The sequence below is a fragment of the Carcharhinus amblyrhynchos genome, chromosome 17 (genome assembly GCF_965287045.1).
Source record: "Carcharhinus amblyrhynchos chromosome 17, sCarAmb.v2.hapA, whole genome shotgun sequence".
Taxonomy (NCBI): Eukaryota; Metazoa; Chordata; class Chondrichthyes; order Carcharhiniformes; family Carcharhinidae; genus Carcharhinus; species Carcharhinus amblyrhynchos.
The window spans coordinates 47,390,990-47,408,463 of record NC_137340.1 but is presented as its reverse complement, the minus strand read 5'-3'; the positions used below and the strand labels follow the sequence as shown (position 1 = coordinate 47,408,463).

At 45.0% G+C, this 17,474-nt stretch overlaps 1 protein-coding gene across 1 annotated transcript in view; it reads right to left on the bottom strand.

The window, feature by feature from the left end:
- Positions 1 to 1,348: 1,348 nt before the first annotated feature.
- Positions 1,349 to 17,474, bottom strand: part of sfxn2 (sideroflexin 2) — a 125,232-nt gene continuing 109,106 nt past the window's right edge. Inside the window, exon 13 of the mRNA XM_080205914.1 lies at positions 1,349 to 1,392. The gene's annotated coding sequence lies outside the window, so the exon portion shown is untranslated. The remainder of the gene's footprint in view (positions 1,393 to 17,474) is intronic.

Below are 17,474 nucleotides of genomic sequence, written 5' to 3'. Positions count from 1 at the left end.
GACGTAGAGGAGTGCTATTTTGCGAAAACGATTACCCAACAGGAAATTTTAATTGAAATAAGCTTTTCAGGCTAATTTTCTCTTTTTCTGTCTGGAAACAGGGGAGAGAAGGGAGACTTGGTAGAAGTCTACAAAATTATGAGGGGCATAGATAAGGTGGATAGTCAGGGGCTTCTGTCCCAGGGTGGTGTCAACTACAAGGGGGCACAGGTGCAAGATGAGAGGAGGAAAGTTTAAGGGAGATGTGTGGGGGAAGTTTTTCACACAGAGAGTGGTGGGGGCATGGAACACGCTGCCAGAGGAGGTGGTTGACGAAAGCAGCAACATTTAAAAGGCATCTGAATGGGTACAGGAATAGAGGGATATGGACCAAGTAAGGGCAGAGATTTATTTTAGTTTAGCTAGGACATCAGGATTGGCACAGGCTTGGAGGGCCGAAGGGCCTGTTCCTGTGCTGTGTTTCTCTTTGTTCTTTGTAACACTGCATTTTACCGAGGGATGGTCCTGCAGACGTTGACTATCCCTGCAGTAAGCCACCAAAATGCCCACTCTTCAGCACAAGACGCACAAGCCATGAGAGTGCTATTGCTACCAGTTAACATCTCTATCCTTTGATCTATCTACACATTTTTAAATGTCTTACCATTTTAAAACCAAGCATTTTAAACCAAGATTATCTAACCTTTTATCACAGAGTTAAGCACTTCACAGACCCAGTTTAAACTTAACAATATCTGAACTAAAAACCTTCATGCAAAGTCCAAAGATGTGCAGGTTAGTTGGATTGGCCATGCTAAATTGTCCCTTAATGACAAAGATGTGCGGGGTTAGGTGGATTGGCCATGGTGAACGTGTGGAATTGCAGGGATAGGATGGGGAAATGCGTAAGATACTCTGTCAGCGAGTCGGTGTAAACTCAATGGGCTGAATGGCCTCTTTCTGCATTGTAGAGTTTCTATGATTCAAAGTGTGGACAGGTTTACTCTGCATTTAATCTATTCTGCAATGTATAAAGTGATGACTGAACTTTAAGGCAGAGGTTTATGGCAAACACAGCTACAACAATTGACTCAATGCTTTGAACGGTTCCCCCCCCCCACCCCTCCCCCCACCCTAACTTCACTCCCTGCCATAGAGTGTCAGCAACATAAGGCAGCCATGAAATGTGAAAAGAATTTATCCAGACATGACCAGCCCTGTAGTCAGTATCATGGCCTCGGCTTCACCGCTTTAATCTCCTAAAGGAATGTTCTGTATAAAATATTCTCAAAACGTCAATGAAACATAACTCCAGATTGCCATAATTGATTGTCATGTTTTCATCATTAATTCTTCTGTTCCACAGGAGTCACTCATCTCAACCATCAGCAGTGGTTTCTCACAGTTGCCCATCTTGAATGAAGCAAAACAATGCGAGAATCTAACAAAGTATGTTGAATTAGCAGATAGTTTGAATTAAAGGATGTAGAATTTTTTTTTAATTGTAAATTGATCCCAACAAAACATTATCATAAAAATCATAAAATCCTACAGAGCACAAGGAGCCCGTTCGGCCCTTCAAGTCTACACCGACCACGATCCCACCCATGCCCTATCCCCATGACCCGACTTATTTACATTACTAATCCCCCTGACATTTATATGCAATTTAGCGTGGCCAATCAACCTAACCTGCACATCTTTTGACTGTGGGAGGAAACTGGAGCACCCGGAGGAAACAGACACGGAGATTGTGCAAATTCCACACAGACAGTGACCCAAGCCAGGAATCAAACCCAGGACCCTGGCACTGTGAGGCGGCAGTGCTCACCACTTGTTGCAGTATTTTTGGAAGAACAGCATTGCTGGTGATGATTTGAATTGAGTTGATTTGATTTGATTTATTATTGCCGCATGTACTAGCATACAGTGAAAAGTATTATTTCTTGCGTGCTATACAGACAAAGCATACCGTTCATAGAGAAGGAAAGGAGATAGTGCAGAATTTAGTGTTACAGTCATAGCTAGGGTGTGGAGAAAGATCAACATAATGAAGCTAGGTCCATTCAAACGTCTGATGGCAGCGGAGAAAAAGCTGTTGTTGAGTCAGTTGGTATATGATTTGATTTGACTTGATTTATCATTGTCACATGTATCAGCATACTGTGAAAAGTATTATTTCTTGCGTGCTATACAGACAAAGCATACCATTCATAGAGAAGGAAAGGAGAGAGGGCAGAAATTGTGTTACAGTTTAGCTAGGGTGTAGAGAAAGATCAACTTGATGCAAAGTAGGTCCATTCAAAAGTCTGACAGCAGCAGGGAAGAAGCTGTTCTTGAGTCGGTCGGTATGTGACCTCAGACTTCTGTATTTTCTTCCTGACAGAAGAAGGTGGAAGAGAGAATGTCTGGGGTGTGTGGGGTCCTTAATCATGCTGGCTGCTTTGCCGAGGCAGCAAAAAGTGTAGACAGAGTCAATGGATGGGGGACTGGTTTGCATGATGGATTGGGCTACATTCACAACCTTTTGTAGTTTCTTGTGGTCTTGGGCAGAGCAAGAGCCATACCAAGCTGTGATACAACCAGAAAGAATGCTTTCTACGGTGCATCTGTAAAAGTTGGTGAGGCTCGTAGCTGGCATGCCAAATTTCCTCAGAGAAAGTAGAGGCGTTGGTGGGCTGTCTTAACTATAGTGTTGGCATGGGGGGACCAGGACAGACTGTTGGTGATCTGGACATCTAAATATTTGAAACTCTCAACCCTTCCTATTTCATCCCCATTGATGTACACTTCCTGAAGTTGATTACAGTCTCCTTCGTTTTGTGGACATTGAAGGAGAGATTATTGTCACCGCACTAGTTCACCAGATTCTCTATTTTATTCCTGTACTCTGTCTCGTCATTGTTTGAGATCTGTCCTACTACACAGGTGTCGTCAGCAAACTTGAAAATCAAATTGGAGGGGAATTTGGCCACACAGTTGTAACTGTATAAGGAGAATAGTAATGGGCTGAGAACACAGTCTTGTAGGGCATCGGTATTGAGGATGATCGTGGAGGAGGTGTTGTTGAGTCATAGAGCCAAAGACATTTACAGCACGGAGACAGACCCTTTGGCCCAACTTGTCCATGCTGCCCTTTTTTAAAAAAACTCTAAACTAATCCCAATTGCCTGCATTTGGCCCGTATCCCTCTATACTCATCTTACCCATGTAACTATCTAAATGCTTTTTAAAAGACAAAATTGTACCTGCCTCTCCTATTACATCTGGCAGCTTGTTCCAGACACTCACCACCCTTTGTGTGAAGAAATTGCCCCTCTGAACATTTTTGTATCTCTCCCCTCTCACCTTAAACCTCTGCCCTCTAGTTTTAGACTTCCTTACCTCTGGGAAAAGATATTGATTGTCTAGCTGATCTGTGCCTCTCATTATTTTATAGACCTCTATAAGATCACTCCTCATCTTCCTACGCTCCAGAGGAAAAAGCCCCAACCTTTCCTTATAACTCAAACCATCAAGTCTGGGTAGCATCCAAGTAAATCTTTTCTGCGCTCTTTCTAGTTTAATAATATCCTTTTTATAATAGAGTGACCAGAACTACAAGTGTGGCCTCACCAATGTCTTGTATAACTTCAAGAAGACGTCCCAACTTCTGTATTCAGTGTTCTGACAGATGAAATCAAGCATGCTGAATCCCTTCTTCACCACTCTGTCCACCTGTGACTCCACTTTCAAGGAGCTATGAACACGTACCCCTAGATCTCTTTGTTGTGTAACTCTCCTCAATGCTCGATCATTAACTGAATAAGTGTTGCCCTAGTTCAATCCATCAAAACACATCATCTTGCATTTGTCTAAATTAAACTCCATCTGCCATTCATCAGCCCACTGGCCCAACTGATTAAGATCCCGTTGCAATCAGAGATAACTTTCCTCTGTCCACTATGCCATCAACCTTAGTGTCATCTACAAACTTACTACCTGTGCCTCCTACATTCTCATCCAAATCATTAATATAAATGACAAATAGCAGTGGACCCAGCACTGATCCCTGAGTCTGGTCACAGGTCTCCAGTTTGAAAAACAACCCTCTACAATCACCCTCTGGTTTCTGTCAAGAAGCCAATTTTGTATCCATTTACACAGAGATAGAAGCATTGAAGTCTACAGTTTTAGAGTTTGCAAATGAATCATTAGCGACAGTGCAAAAACTATGCAATTACATTGGGATGGCACAATGGTTAGCACTGCTGCCTAACAGCACCAGGAACCTGGGTTCAATTTCGGACCTGGATGACTGTCTGTGTGGAGTTTGTACGTTAGCAGGGTAAATATGTGGGATTACAGGGATAGGACTTAGGTGGGATTATCATTGATGTATGCTCAATGGGCCGAATGTCCTCCTGCACTGTGGGGATTCTATGAGGAATAGCGACGACAGCACAAGTTTTCAACACCACGAGATCAAGCAGTTTATAGAAGCATCGCCTCAGGCAGGTCTATTTCGAAGACTGGAAATGCGCAACGTTTAAGCCAGTCCTGAGTCTTATTCCCTGGAGTTACTTTCCAAGCTAGAATCCGAATTTAGGAACAGTTCATCAGGCAATTGGCACTTGTCAGCCTGGAGAATACATTCAGGAAAGTGCAATTTTCCCACAGGCACAGGATTATGATTCTGTTTTAATCTCTCCAAGACCAAAGCTGTGATCTAATAATTTTGCTTTAAAAATATTTTGTCTTAAAATGAGAATTGGATGCTTCTGATTATTAGAAAAGGGAACACATTTGTATAACTATAACATCATTAGCTGCTTAAGACGTTCCAAAGTGTTTCACAGCCAATAGTTTTGAAATGTTATCGCACTTGTTATGCAGGCAAGTACAGCAACCAAAACCACAAAGAAATAAATAAACACCTACTGTGTTTTGGTGGTATTAGGATAAATGTTTTGTCAGGGTGACTCACTGGTTAGCATAGCTGCCTCACAGCGACCTTGGTTCAATTCCAGCCTTGGGTCACTGTCTGTGTGGAGTTTGCATGTTCTCCCCGTGTCTGCATGGGTTTCCTCCGGTTTCTTCCCACAGTTCAGAGATGTGCGGATTAGGTTGATTGGCCATGCTAAATTGCCGCTTTGTGTCAGGGGGATTGGGAGGGTAAATATGTGATTATGGGGATAGGGCCTGAGGGGATTGTTGTCAGTGCAGCTTTGGTGGGCCACATGTCCTATTTCTGCCCTGTAGGAATTCTATGGTTCTAGGACATTGGGAAAGTTTCCTTGATCTCTTCTAACCATTGTTGTACAACCTTTTATCTCCATCTTAATAAGCAGAAAGGTCATTTGTTTAGAAAATGCTGGAAAAACCCAGTCGGTCTGGCAGCATCCATGGAGGGAGAAGAAGAATTAACGTTTCGAGTCCATTTGACTCTTCAGGACTTTAGTTTCATGTTTCATCCAAGGGCGGCACCTCCAACAATGCAGCACATCCTTAATACTGCACTGAAGTGTCAATCAAACAGACATAGTTAAAGCTGGGCACATGGCCTAGAATAAGTTCTAGTCGGAACATTAGAATTCCATTCGGACCACCAAGATCGGAATCTCACCATCAACCTGTGTCAGCTGAATTGGCCACAATAAATGAAGGGTGGCACATCGCCAGGGACACAAATTCAATTCCCAACTGGGGTCACTGTCTATGTGGAGTCTGCACGTTCTCCCTGTGTCAGGGCGGGCTTCCTGCGGGTGCCCACAGTCCGAAAGACATGCCGGTTAGATGCATTGGCCATGCTAAATTTAGAACCATAGAATCCCTCCAGTGTAGAAGGAGGCCATTTGGCCCATCGAGCCTGCACCAACAATAATCCCATCCCAGGCCAAATCCCCACAACCCCACACATTTACCTCGCTAATCCCTCTACACATCCCGGGACACTAAGGGGTAAGTTAGCATGGCCAATCCACCTAACCCACACATCTTTGGAGTGTGAGAGGGAATCGTATCGACTTCTTGAGAAGGTGAGATGGCATGGGATCCAAGGGCCTTTGGCCTTGTGGATCCAGAACTGGCTTGCCTGCAGAAGGCAGAGAGTGGTTGTGGATGGGGCTTTTTCTGAATGGAGGTCAGTCACCAGCGGAGTGCCTCAAGGATCTGTTCTGGGACCCTTGTTGTTTGTCATTTTCATAAATGACCTGGATGAGGAAGTGGAGGGATGGGTAAGTAAGTTCGCTGATGACACGAAGGTCGGTGGTGTTGTGGATGATCTGGAAGGATGGCAAAAGTTGCAGCAGGACATAGATAGGATGCAGGACTGGGCGGAGAAGTGGCAGATGGACTTCAACGCGGATAAATGTGTTGTCGTCCATTTTGGCAGAACCAACGGGATGAACGAGTACACTATTAAGGGCAGAAGTCTGAGTAGTGTTGAGGAGCAGAAGGATCTTGGGGTCCGGGTCCACAGGACTCTTAAATCGGCCTCGCAGGTGGAGGAGGTGGTCAAGAAGGCGTATGGTGTACTGGCCTTCATTAATCGAGGGATTGAGTTTAGGAGTCGGGAGGTAATGCTGGAACTTTATAAGACCCTTGTCAGGCCTCATTTGGAGTATTGTGCGCAGTTCTGGTCGCCTCACTATAGGAAAGATGTAGAAGCTATTGAAAGGGTGCAGAGGAGATTTACAAGGATGTTGCCTGGACTGGGAGGCATGCCTTATGAAGTTAGGTTGAGGGAGCTGGGACTCTTTTCCCTGGAGAGACGAAGGTTGAGAGGCGACCTGATAGAAGTTTACAAAATGTTGAGAGGAATAGATAGGGTGGACTCTCAGAGGCTATTTCCCCGGTTTGAAATGGTCGCTACGAGAGGACACAGATTTAAGGTGCGGGGAGGGAGGTTCAGAAGTGATGTTAGGGGTAAGTTTTTCACTCAGAGGGTGGTGAGTGAATGGAATCGGCTGCCGTCAGTGGTGGTGGAGGCGAACTCGCTGGGGTCTTTTAAAAGACTTCTGGATGAGTATATGGGGTTTAATGAGATTGAGGGTTATAGATAGGTCTGTAGGTTGGTAGGTGATGTGGTCGGCGCAACTTGTGGGCCGAAGGGCCTGTTTGTGCTGTAGTGTTCTATGTTCTATGTTCTATGTTCTATAAAGGAAACCCACGCAGATACGGTGAGAATGTGCAGACTCCACACAGACAGTGACCCAAACCAGGGGTCGCTGGAGCTGTGAGGCAGCAGCGCTAACCACTGTGCCACTGTGCCACCCCATTCTCCCTCAGTGTACCCAAACAGGGTGTGGCATTTTTGCAGTAACTTCATTGCAGTGTTGATGTAAGCCTACTTGTGACACTAATATAAAAAATAAACTTTAGTAAAATATCTCAAGTTAATAAGGTCAGTCCCAAATCCCATTCTGCAGCAGCCTTTCATAGACCGATATTTATTTGTTTTCTGCTTATAGGATTCAAAGCACGATAGCCAATAACAGCAGCGTAGGTTAAGAGAGAAGCCCTTGTTACCGTATTGTACAAATCAGTAGCCCCATGTGAAGTGGTCGACGTCAGTAAACAGTCTAATAAATGTTAGCAGCAAGTGATTTAGGCATTAAGCTATCAAACATATTTACTACAAAGTCAATAAATAAATAGGTGGACAGAATGATAACCTGCGCTCATGAAAGGCAGTATATAAATACAACTCTTTTGCATAAAAATTCTTGGCAACAGTTTGCAATTGTATAAAATTTCCAGTTTGCAACATAGGCATCAACTGGACTGGTGGCCACTGTAACCTGCAGCAGAGTTGGAGGGCCTGGTCAGAACTCACTTTTTCATCAGTGAACTTTGAACTTGAAATCAGAGCCCCTGACTGTCTGTTTCAAATAAGCAGTATTATGCAGACAGCCATAATGCAGGAAAAATAGAGAAAAGCAGGAAAGAAGTGCAGGTAATTAAAGGAGTGATAATTGGGTAACTGAAGATTTTAACAGCTCAGGTAAATGCATGGGTTTATGGAGATAGGGCCTCGGTGGGATTGTGGTTGGTGCAGCTTGATGGGCTGAATGGCCTCCTTCTGCACTGTAGGATTCTACTCTATGAAAAGCCTATGCTGTTTTCATCCAGCTGTAAGGATACTTAAGTCATAAGCACTAACGTCATGAGGTAAATCAAAGAGAAAGATTTAATTAAAGAAACTTCATTACACCAACACTCAGGCCACATCCTGAGCCACACAAGCTCTACCTATAATTCCCATTTGCTTTCTCTTTATACTGGGTCTTCTGGTCAGCTGACCACCACACGTTTTGCCATTGGTTACATTTTCTGCTGGATCAGCTGACCCTCACAGCATGTGACCATTGGCTACATTATCACAGATTCTAATGTTATCATTGGTTACCTTATGACATACTGCGGATTGTGACTCAAAGTTAAGGTGTTCCACAGTTTTGAGAAAAGATTAGTTAATGTGATTAATTAATATGGGTGGCACGGTGGTTAGCGCTGCTCCCTCACAGCTCTAGGGACCCGGGTTCAATCCCAGCCTTGGGTGACGGTGTGGAGTCTGCCCATTCTCCCTATGTCTGCATGGGTTTCCTCCCAGTCCACTGATGTGCAGGTTAGGTGGATTGAGATGCTAAATTGCCCCGGGACATCAGGGAGCTTAGCAGGGTAAATATGTGGGGTTGGGGAAATAGGACCTGGCTGGGATTGTGGTTGGTACAGACTCGATGGGTTGAATGGCTTCCCTGTGCACTGTCAGGATTGTATGATTCTATGAAAGCAAAATCCCCAAGCCACGCAGTTTCTGCTATGTTGCGTGTGGATCTTCTATGATGTGGTGCATAATTTGCTCTCTCCCATGGGCACACAGGGGGCTGGCACTAATGCCCCATCTATGGAGGTTGACAAGGCAGGAGTCGTGGCTGGTCTTGAACCTGTTAAGAATAGACCACTCTTTCCTTGGAAGGTTGAAACTAGGCAACTGTTGGGTTGGGTTTGAGACCAGACGCTTGTTTGCCCCGTCCAATGATTCCTCTTTGTTCAGCTGGGATTTGTGTCAAGATCCAGTGTGGAAAGGTTTTTCCAGACTGGCCTTCTTGATGGAAGGCGTACCTTGGGTGAGCTGAATAGACCAGTATGAAGTGGCAGCTGGGGGACATTGTGAACTTTTTCTATCAGTTTGTGGGTTGTTGCAAATCAGCAGATATGTGGCAGGATGATGTTTGCCAGGACGGGGAGCCAAGTAGTGCTGAGCGTAGTGTTCCAATAATGATACCTGTGGTAGCATTCACCTGGGTGTCAGCTCTGTGTATGAACAGTAGTGAAGACAGATACTGGGTTTACAGTCACTAAGGACTTAATGGACCGGCTTTAAAAATTGCCACAGGTTTTTTTTTCAAAATTGTGATGCCAGAGGTCATCTCTGAGACAGTTTGAAATTTCCAAAGGCCTGCTGGGGTGGAGGAAGCAGGAAACATACCCATCTCTAATTACAGGCATTGAGGTTTACAGCCTGGAAACAGGCCCAACTTGTCCATGTCGCCCTTTTTTAAACCACTAAGATAAATCCCAATTGCCTGCATTTGGCCCATATCCCTCTGTACTCATCTTAACCATGTAACTGTCTAAATGTTTTTTAAAGGACAAAATTGTACCCGCCTTTATTACTACTTCTGGCAGCTTGTTCCAGACACTCACCACCCTCTGTGTGAAAAAAATGCCCCTCTGGACCCTTTTGTATCTCTCCCCTCTCATTAACATCTGCTAAATTCATTCAGGAACTAGTTAATGGTCCTGTGTGGTCAGGAATGCTATTTTTAATGGTGATTTTGGTGAATTCAAATAATCTAGTGCACATTAATGCACAGCTGTCAGGATCATCGCGGGGCCAGGAAAAAAATTAAATTTAACACACGATCCTGCTCCTGTGCCCACGTGTCTGTCGTTAGCCTGCTGCAATGTTCCAGTGAAGCTCAACGCAAACTGGAGGAACAGCATCTCATCTTCCAGCTAGGCACTTTACAGCCTTCCGGTCTCAACATTGGATTCAATAACTTCCGATAGAGTCATAGATGTTTACAGCATGGAAACAGGCCCTTCGGCCCAACTTGTCCTTGCCACCATTTTTTTTAGACCCTGAAGCTAGTCCCAGTTGCCCACGTTTGGCCCATATCCCTCTGTACCCATCTTATCCATGTAACCACCTAAATGCTTTTTAAAAGACAAAATTGTACCCGCCTCTACTGCTACCTCTGGCAACTTGTTCCAGACACCCAATACCCTCTGTATGAAGAACTTGCCCCCCTGAACACTTTTGTATCTCTCCCCTCTCACCTTAAACCTATGCCGTCTAGTTTTAGACTCCCCTACCTTTGGGAAAAGATATTGACTATCTAGCTGATCTGTGCCTCTCATTATTTTATAGATCTCTATAAGATCACCCCTCAGCCTCAGCCTTCTACGCTCCAGATATAAAATTCCCAGTCTATACAGCCTCTACATATAACTCAAACTATCAACTCCCGGTAGCATCCTAGTAAATCCTTTCTGCATTCTTTCTAGTTTAATAATATCCTTTCTATAATAGTGACCAGAATTGCACACAGTTTTATCCAGGGAAAAAATTAATCTTGTGATTAGGAAAGTTATTGGGGCCTCAGGTATTCTGCTCAGGGGCATGTGCCTTGCTCTGGTTTGGCCCAGTTGCCCTCTTTAAGCAATCGCTTATCCACCATGGCTCTCTGTGGAGCTGCCAGCTCTTCTCAGCAAGACAACAGCAAGCTCCAACAAGGTTGCCACCCACCTTTGCCATTTGTGTCGGGCAGGCATCTCCCATCTTCTGGAGGCATTCGGCCTTGCTATTTGGGCACCAGAAGCATTTGGTATTGCCACATGGGTGCCAAGGCACCAGTGTCTTCAAATGCCCAATAAAGGCATTTCTCCTCTGTATTTCACAGGCTCACTTCTCTCTGGGAAAAGAAGAACTGAATAAAATCCAATCCATTTCTACTCTTACGCTGTTCAAACTCATGTCCCTGGTCCTCCCGAATCTGATAAACTAAATTAATCCATCAATAGGCATTTTATCCAACCCTTTAAATATTTTGTAGATCTTTATCAGGTTAACTCTAGGTCTATCCTGTTCTAAAGTAAATGGACCAAGGCCCTTGGGACTACTTGAATAGCTGAGTCCTGTAAAGGCTCAAAACTGAGCACAGAGCTCTAGATGTGGTCTGCCTGGTAATTTGTATAGTGTCAAAATGGTGTCCGTTATACTAAAGGGTTCTATTTAATACAACCCAACAAACCAGCAACTTAGGCTACAATTCCTCAGAATTGGTCATGAGCTTTCAATGTGGGCAAAAGTGCCTGCAATTTAATAAAATACTAGATCTGGTGTGTAATCATGGGTCATAATCTCACACATCGATCTGTTGATAACCTATCACACACAGCCTCTGGTCCATCTATCTCCCTGATGGTTGCAAAAGAATTGCAATTTAGAGAAGCCAGTCCAAAAATTACTTACAGAAATACTTTGAAGATAAAATTCAACAGAAGAAATGTATTTCTTTGAGCTCTACCAAGAAGTTAAAGATTCCGAGCACAGACAATTCTTGGCCAGAGTATGCACCTGTGTAGATCGGTAGACTGAACTTGAATACCTTGACACCCTGGTAGGTTTATATTCCTGCATATCTAGGATTTGAAAGGCCCATGAGAAGATGCTGTGTACCTCCAGGCTGCTTCCAGTGCAAAACTAGTGGCCACCAGCTGATCCAAATGGTCTGGCTCTCAAACAGGGGTCACAGAATCATACCATCCCTACAGTGCAGAAGGAGGCTATTTGACCCATCAAGGCTGCACCGATGACTGTCACACCCAGGCCCTATCCCCGTAACCCCACGTATTTGCACTGCTGGTCCACCTGACACTAAGGAGCAATTTTACATGGCCAATCAACCTACTCCGCACATCTTTGGACTGTGGGAGGAGACCGGGCCATCCGGAGGAAACCCACACAGACATGGGGAGAACCTGTAAACTCCACACAGACAGTCCCCTGAGGCTAGAATTGAACCTGGGTCCCTGGTGCTGTGAGGCAGCAGTGCTAACCATTGTCCATGAACAGTAGCTGTGACGGCTGGGTGAGGTGTATGTTGTTCGCTGTCTCAGTTACTAATGGCAATGGCAGCAATACCACTGACCAGGCAGCATGTCATAGAATCCCTGCAGTACAGAAGGCCATTCAGCCCATCGAATCTGTACCAAACCACAATCCCACCCAGGCCCTATTCTCATAAACCCACATATTTACCCTGCTAATCCCCTGACATGTGGCTCAATTTCTCATGGCCAATCAACCTAACCCGCACATCTTTGGTTTAGTTTAATTTTAACCCAAAATAGCGTAACCTACAGGACTCATAATGCAGAGACTCAGGTCAATGTGTTCAGATCTCACCACAGTAGTTGATGGGGAATTTCAATTCACTTTAAAACTATATATAAATCTGGAATTAGATGGTTCAACCTTGATCCTGTTCACAGAGCAAGAATATTCACCTTTCCTCAAAAGGCCTCGATTCCTCCGGTTACCCCAATTCATTGCAGAAACTCTGAGGCCCATCTACAGATCAGCATCGACTGGAACCCCCATGACTAACACCCCCCCACAAGTAAAAACTACCTTCCATGCTCCCCCTCCCGCCACCTCCCAATGACCTCTACCTTCTGCGATATTCCAATGCAGACAGGGTGACAAATAACGGGGGGGGTGGGGAGGAAATAAATCCTGAGACACTTATCTGTAGAGCGAGTAGGCTAAAAGTTAAAGTTTATTTATTAGTCACAAGTAAGGCTTACATTAACACTGCAATGAAGTTACTGTGAAAATCCCCAAGTCGCCACACTCCGGCACCTGTTCAGGTACACTGAGGGAGAATTTAGCATGGCCAATACACTAACCAGCTCATCTTTTAGACTGTGGGAGGAAACTAGAGCACTTGGAGGAAACCCACACAGACACAGGGAGAATGTGCAGACAGTGACCCAAGTTGGGAATTGAACCCATGTCCGTGGCATTGTGGGGCAGCAGTTGCTAACCCTTGTGCCACTGTACTTGATGGTGGAGGGTTGCACCTGAAACATGGTCAGTGTGCCCCATGGGAGCCATTGACCCGAACCCCTCTCTGAGAAGTACAGAGAGATGCTGCCCAGTGAAAAACTCAATGGGTGCGTTCCTGGACCTGAAACTTTACCTTTTAGCTGAAGAAAGAGGTTTCCACTTCACAAATCAACGTTCACTCATAGATCATAGAAACCCTACAGTGCAGAAAGAGGCCATTCAGCCCATCGAGTCTGCACCGACCATAATCCCACCCTATCCCCATATATTACCAACTAATCTCTCTAACCTACACAACCCAGGACACTAAGGGGCAATTTAGCATGGCCAATTAACCTAACCCGCACATCTTTGGACCGTGGGAGGAAACCGGAGCAAACCCACGCAGACACAGGGAGAATGTGCAAACTCCACACAGACAGTGACCCAAGCCAGGAATCGAACCCAGGTCCCTGGAGCTGTGAAGCAGTAGTGCTAACCACTATGCTACCGTGCCGCCCCACTCTAATGGACAGTGCTGGGAAATTGCAATGCAGGTCTCTTTAACATAATGAACTTTATATTCAGAAATATAAATGTGCAAGAAGTGTACAGAGTTATAGTTCAAATGGGGATGGAGATCCAGGAATACTAATTCTTTTAAAAGAGAGTTCTTCATCAGAAATGCTCTGAGAACCACTGATCAAAACTCACTGGTGCAATCAATCAACCTGGCTTCAGCAACCTGCACTGTTTCTGGACACTGCATCAACCAGCAAGTGATCATCCCCTCAATTAAACCTGTTTTTAATCCTAAAGGTACCATAATGGAGATAAAGAAGCCAATATTGTATGATACCATGGGTATTACACCATGGCAGCTGGTGGAATTCAAATTCCCTTAATAAATATGGAATATAAAGCTAGTCTCGGTAATGGTGCCGTAACAACTATCGCAATTTTCATCAAAGCCCATCTGGATTACTAATGCAGCTTAGGAAGGGAAACCTACCATCATTACTCAACCTGGCCTACATGTGACTCCAAAACTCACTGCAACTTTTAACTGCTCTTTAAAATGGTTCAGCAAGATGTTTGGCGGGATTTCCTGCCGTGCTCGCCCCAAAACTGGAAAATCCCTCTTGGGTACAACAGACCTTTGCGTGGTCCCACAGCATTTCCCCCCCCTCCCCCCACCCTACCCCCCCACCCCCACCCCTGTTACAATTCCCATGGTGGATTCCCAGAACAGGAAAATTCTCCCCCTCCCATTGAGTGCAAGGACAATTAAACCGTTTGTTTAACATTTATTTATTAGTCACAAATACGGCTTACATTAACACTGCAATGAAGTTACTGTGAAATTCCCCCAGGATCGGACAATAAGTGCTGGCCTTGCCAGCGATACCCATACCCCGTGAGAGAGTAAAGGGGATGAATGAGCTGCTTTTCAGTTTCTCTGGAGCCCTGACCAACATTCCTCTCTCAACAGCACCGCCAAAAACAAACTCATTCGTCTGTGTGTGGGATCCTGCTGTGCGCAGCTTGGCTGTCGCATTTTCCTTCATACTTACTGCGACTGCACAGCAAAAATAACCCATTGGCTGTGAAGTGTTTTGGAAATGTCCCTAAGGGTATGGTGTTTTAGAAATACAAATTGTTCCTTCCATAACAATCGCCTCACTGGGGGAGAATAACTGTCTGATTCAATTCATGATCCATTCAACTAAGGGTTATTTAATGAACTTGGGAAGTCACTTTTAAAAATGCTACTCTCCACCTGAGTGCTCAGCTTTGACACGGCAACTATATTTCACAAAGACAATAATGAGAAACTCAGTGCTTTTTGGGCTTTTCTTTTGCTTGGTTAACGCTAGAGTTTAAAGTACAACAGCCCAGAAATAAATCAATAGGCAATACCTGGGCATTAAAATTATTCATTCGGATGTGTTTAAACAAACTAGTCTGCCGTGCCAAATCAGGTGATAGAATCATAGAATCTCTACAGTGCAGGAGAAAGCCATTCAGCCCATCGAGCCTGCACCAACCATAATCCCATCCAGGCCCATTCCCATAACCCTACATATTTACCCTGCTAATCCCCCCAACACTAGGATCAATTTAACATGGTCAATCCACCTGACCCGCACATCTTTGGACTGTGGGAGGAAACTGGAGCACCTGAAAGGAAACCCACACAGACACAGGGAGAATGTGCCCACTCCACACAGTCACCCGAAGCCAGAATTGAACCTGGGTCCCCGGCGCCGTGAGTCTGCAGTGCTAACCAGTGATCTCTGCCCCTAGTTAATGCTGGAACTTGCTGTTCAGTCCCCGTCTGTCCAATAACTGGGTGAATTGGCTGGGGTGGGAGCACTCCAAAATGTAGAAAGAAAGAGCACTCTGGTATCTACCTTAGGAACAGAGTCACCAACAAAATTCTTATATTTCACCTGTACTTTTCAAGTCACGTAATAGTCTGAATTCCCAGGAAGTAGTGTTGCCGTCATTATGTTGGCAAATGCAATAGCTACTTTCCACCAGGTAAGGTTCCACAGACTCCAGTGAGAGAAGCCAAGTCAAAGTGGACTTCACAGAGCGGGAGGGCTGACTACCAGCTGAGGGAGATGACCAGATGAAAACATTCCTTCGTTTACAGATTCTCCCAAGAAAATCTTTGGGTTTCACTAGTTTTTGGACATGAGTCAGAGGGTATTACAGACAGCAGCCATTACATTGCTGCCTGAAGCAATTCCAGCACCCTCAGAGCTGGGCACAGAGCCAGTCAAAGATATATCAGAAATATGACAAAATAAGCTGAATCTGGAAAAACCAGTGAGGTCAAATCATTGCAAAAGTTACTCAAGCAGGAAAATTACTCAGAAGGAGAATTAAACTCGTGATAAGTGACCTTGAGAGACCTAATAAAAGCAGGAGAAAGTATAGGGGGTGGCACGGGGGGCACAGTGCTTAGCGTTGCTGCCTCATTGTGGCAGGGACCCAAGTTCGATTCCTGGCTTGGGCGACTGCCTGTGTGGAGTTTGCACATTCTCCCTGTGTCTGCGTGGGTTTTCTCTGGGTGCTCCGGTTTCCTCCCACAGTCCAAAGATGTGCAGGCTAAGTGGATTGGCCATGCTAAATTCTCCCTAATTTTGAGAGTGTGGCCTGTGATGGAGTGGGGTCCCATCCTGGGTGAACCTTACCTAACACCCAGTGTCTGTTGGGATAGGTGCGACCCTGCAACCGAGAATAAGCAGTGAAGTGAAAAAACTTTAGGAAATTCTGTGTTTTGGTAGCATTTTCGACCAAGAGTTTGGGCTAACAGATATTCTTCCTTTCACAAGAGAATTCCCCAGAGCTAATTGTTATCAATGGGGAAAAGTATCCACCTAGGGGCAGGGAGGTCAGTACCACTCCTGGTACTGACTACTGGTACTGACTTACTAAGTTTTCTTAACATGTGCCTGGGAAAAAGCCACAAGGCCTCCTCCTATAGGCTAACAATGCAGAATGGAACATTGTAGAGCAGGATTTTCTGAAAAAAATGGCAAAGTGTCACATTTAGTCAGAAAACCAACGTAATTCTCTCCAGAGAAATAGAGAAGCCTCCTGACAAGATCTTCCCACAATTTGCCATTTTTTAGAAGGGACCCTTTAAGGGGCAGTGATTGAGGGCCAGACCCTGGTGAGGCCACACATAGAATATTGTGTGTGGTTTTGGTCTCCTTTTCTGAGGAAGGATGTTCTTGCTCTCGAGGGAGTGCAGTGAAGGTTTACCAGGTCAATTCAGGGGATGGTGGGACTGATGTTTGAGGAGAGATAGATTAGGTTAGGATTGTTTTCGCTGGAGTTCAGATGAATGAGGGGGGATCTCATAGAGATGTATAAAATTCTAACGGGACTAGACAGGGTAGATGCAGGGAGGGTGTTCATGATGGCGGGGAGTCCAGAACCAGGGGTCACAGTCTGAGGATTCAGGGTAGACCATTTAGGACAGAGATGAGGAGACATTTCTTCACCCAGAAAGTGGTGACCCTGTGCAATTCATTACCACAGGAAGTAGTTGATGCCAAAACATTGAATCTACTCAAGAGGTGGCTAGATATAGAACTTGGGGAGAATGGGATTAAAGGTTATGAGGAGAAAACAGGATTAGGCTACTGAGTTGGACAATCAGCCATTATCGTGATGAATGGCGGAGCAGGCTCAAAAGGCCAAATGTCCTCCTCCTGCTCCTATCTTCTATGTATCTATGGAGCGGCCACGAGGAAAGCAGGGCTAATCAAGAGTGAGGGCACACATCCTGGGATGGGGAGGACCTTTAGTTGGAGCCAGGGAGGAAAAGGGAGTAGATCTGTGTATGCGTGATGTCCAACCCCTGTCTTATATACATATT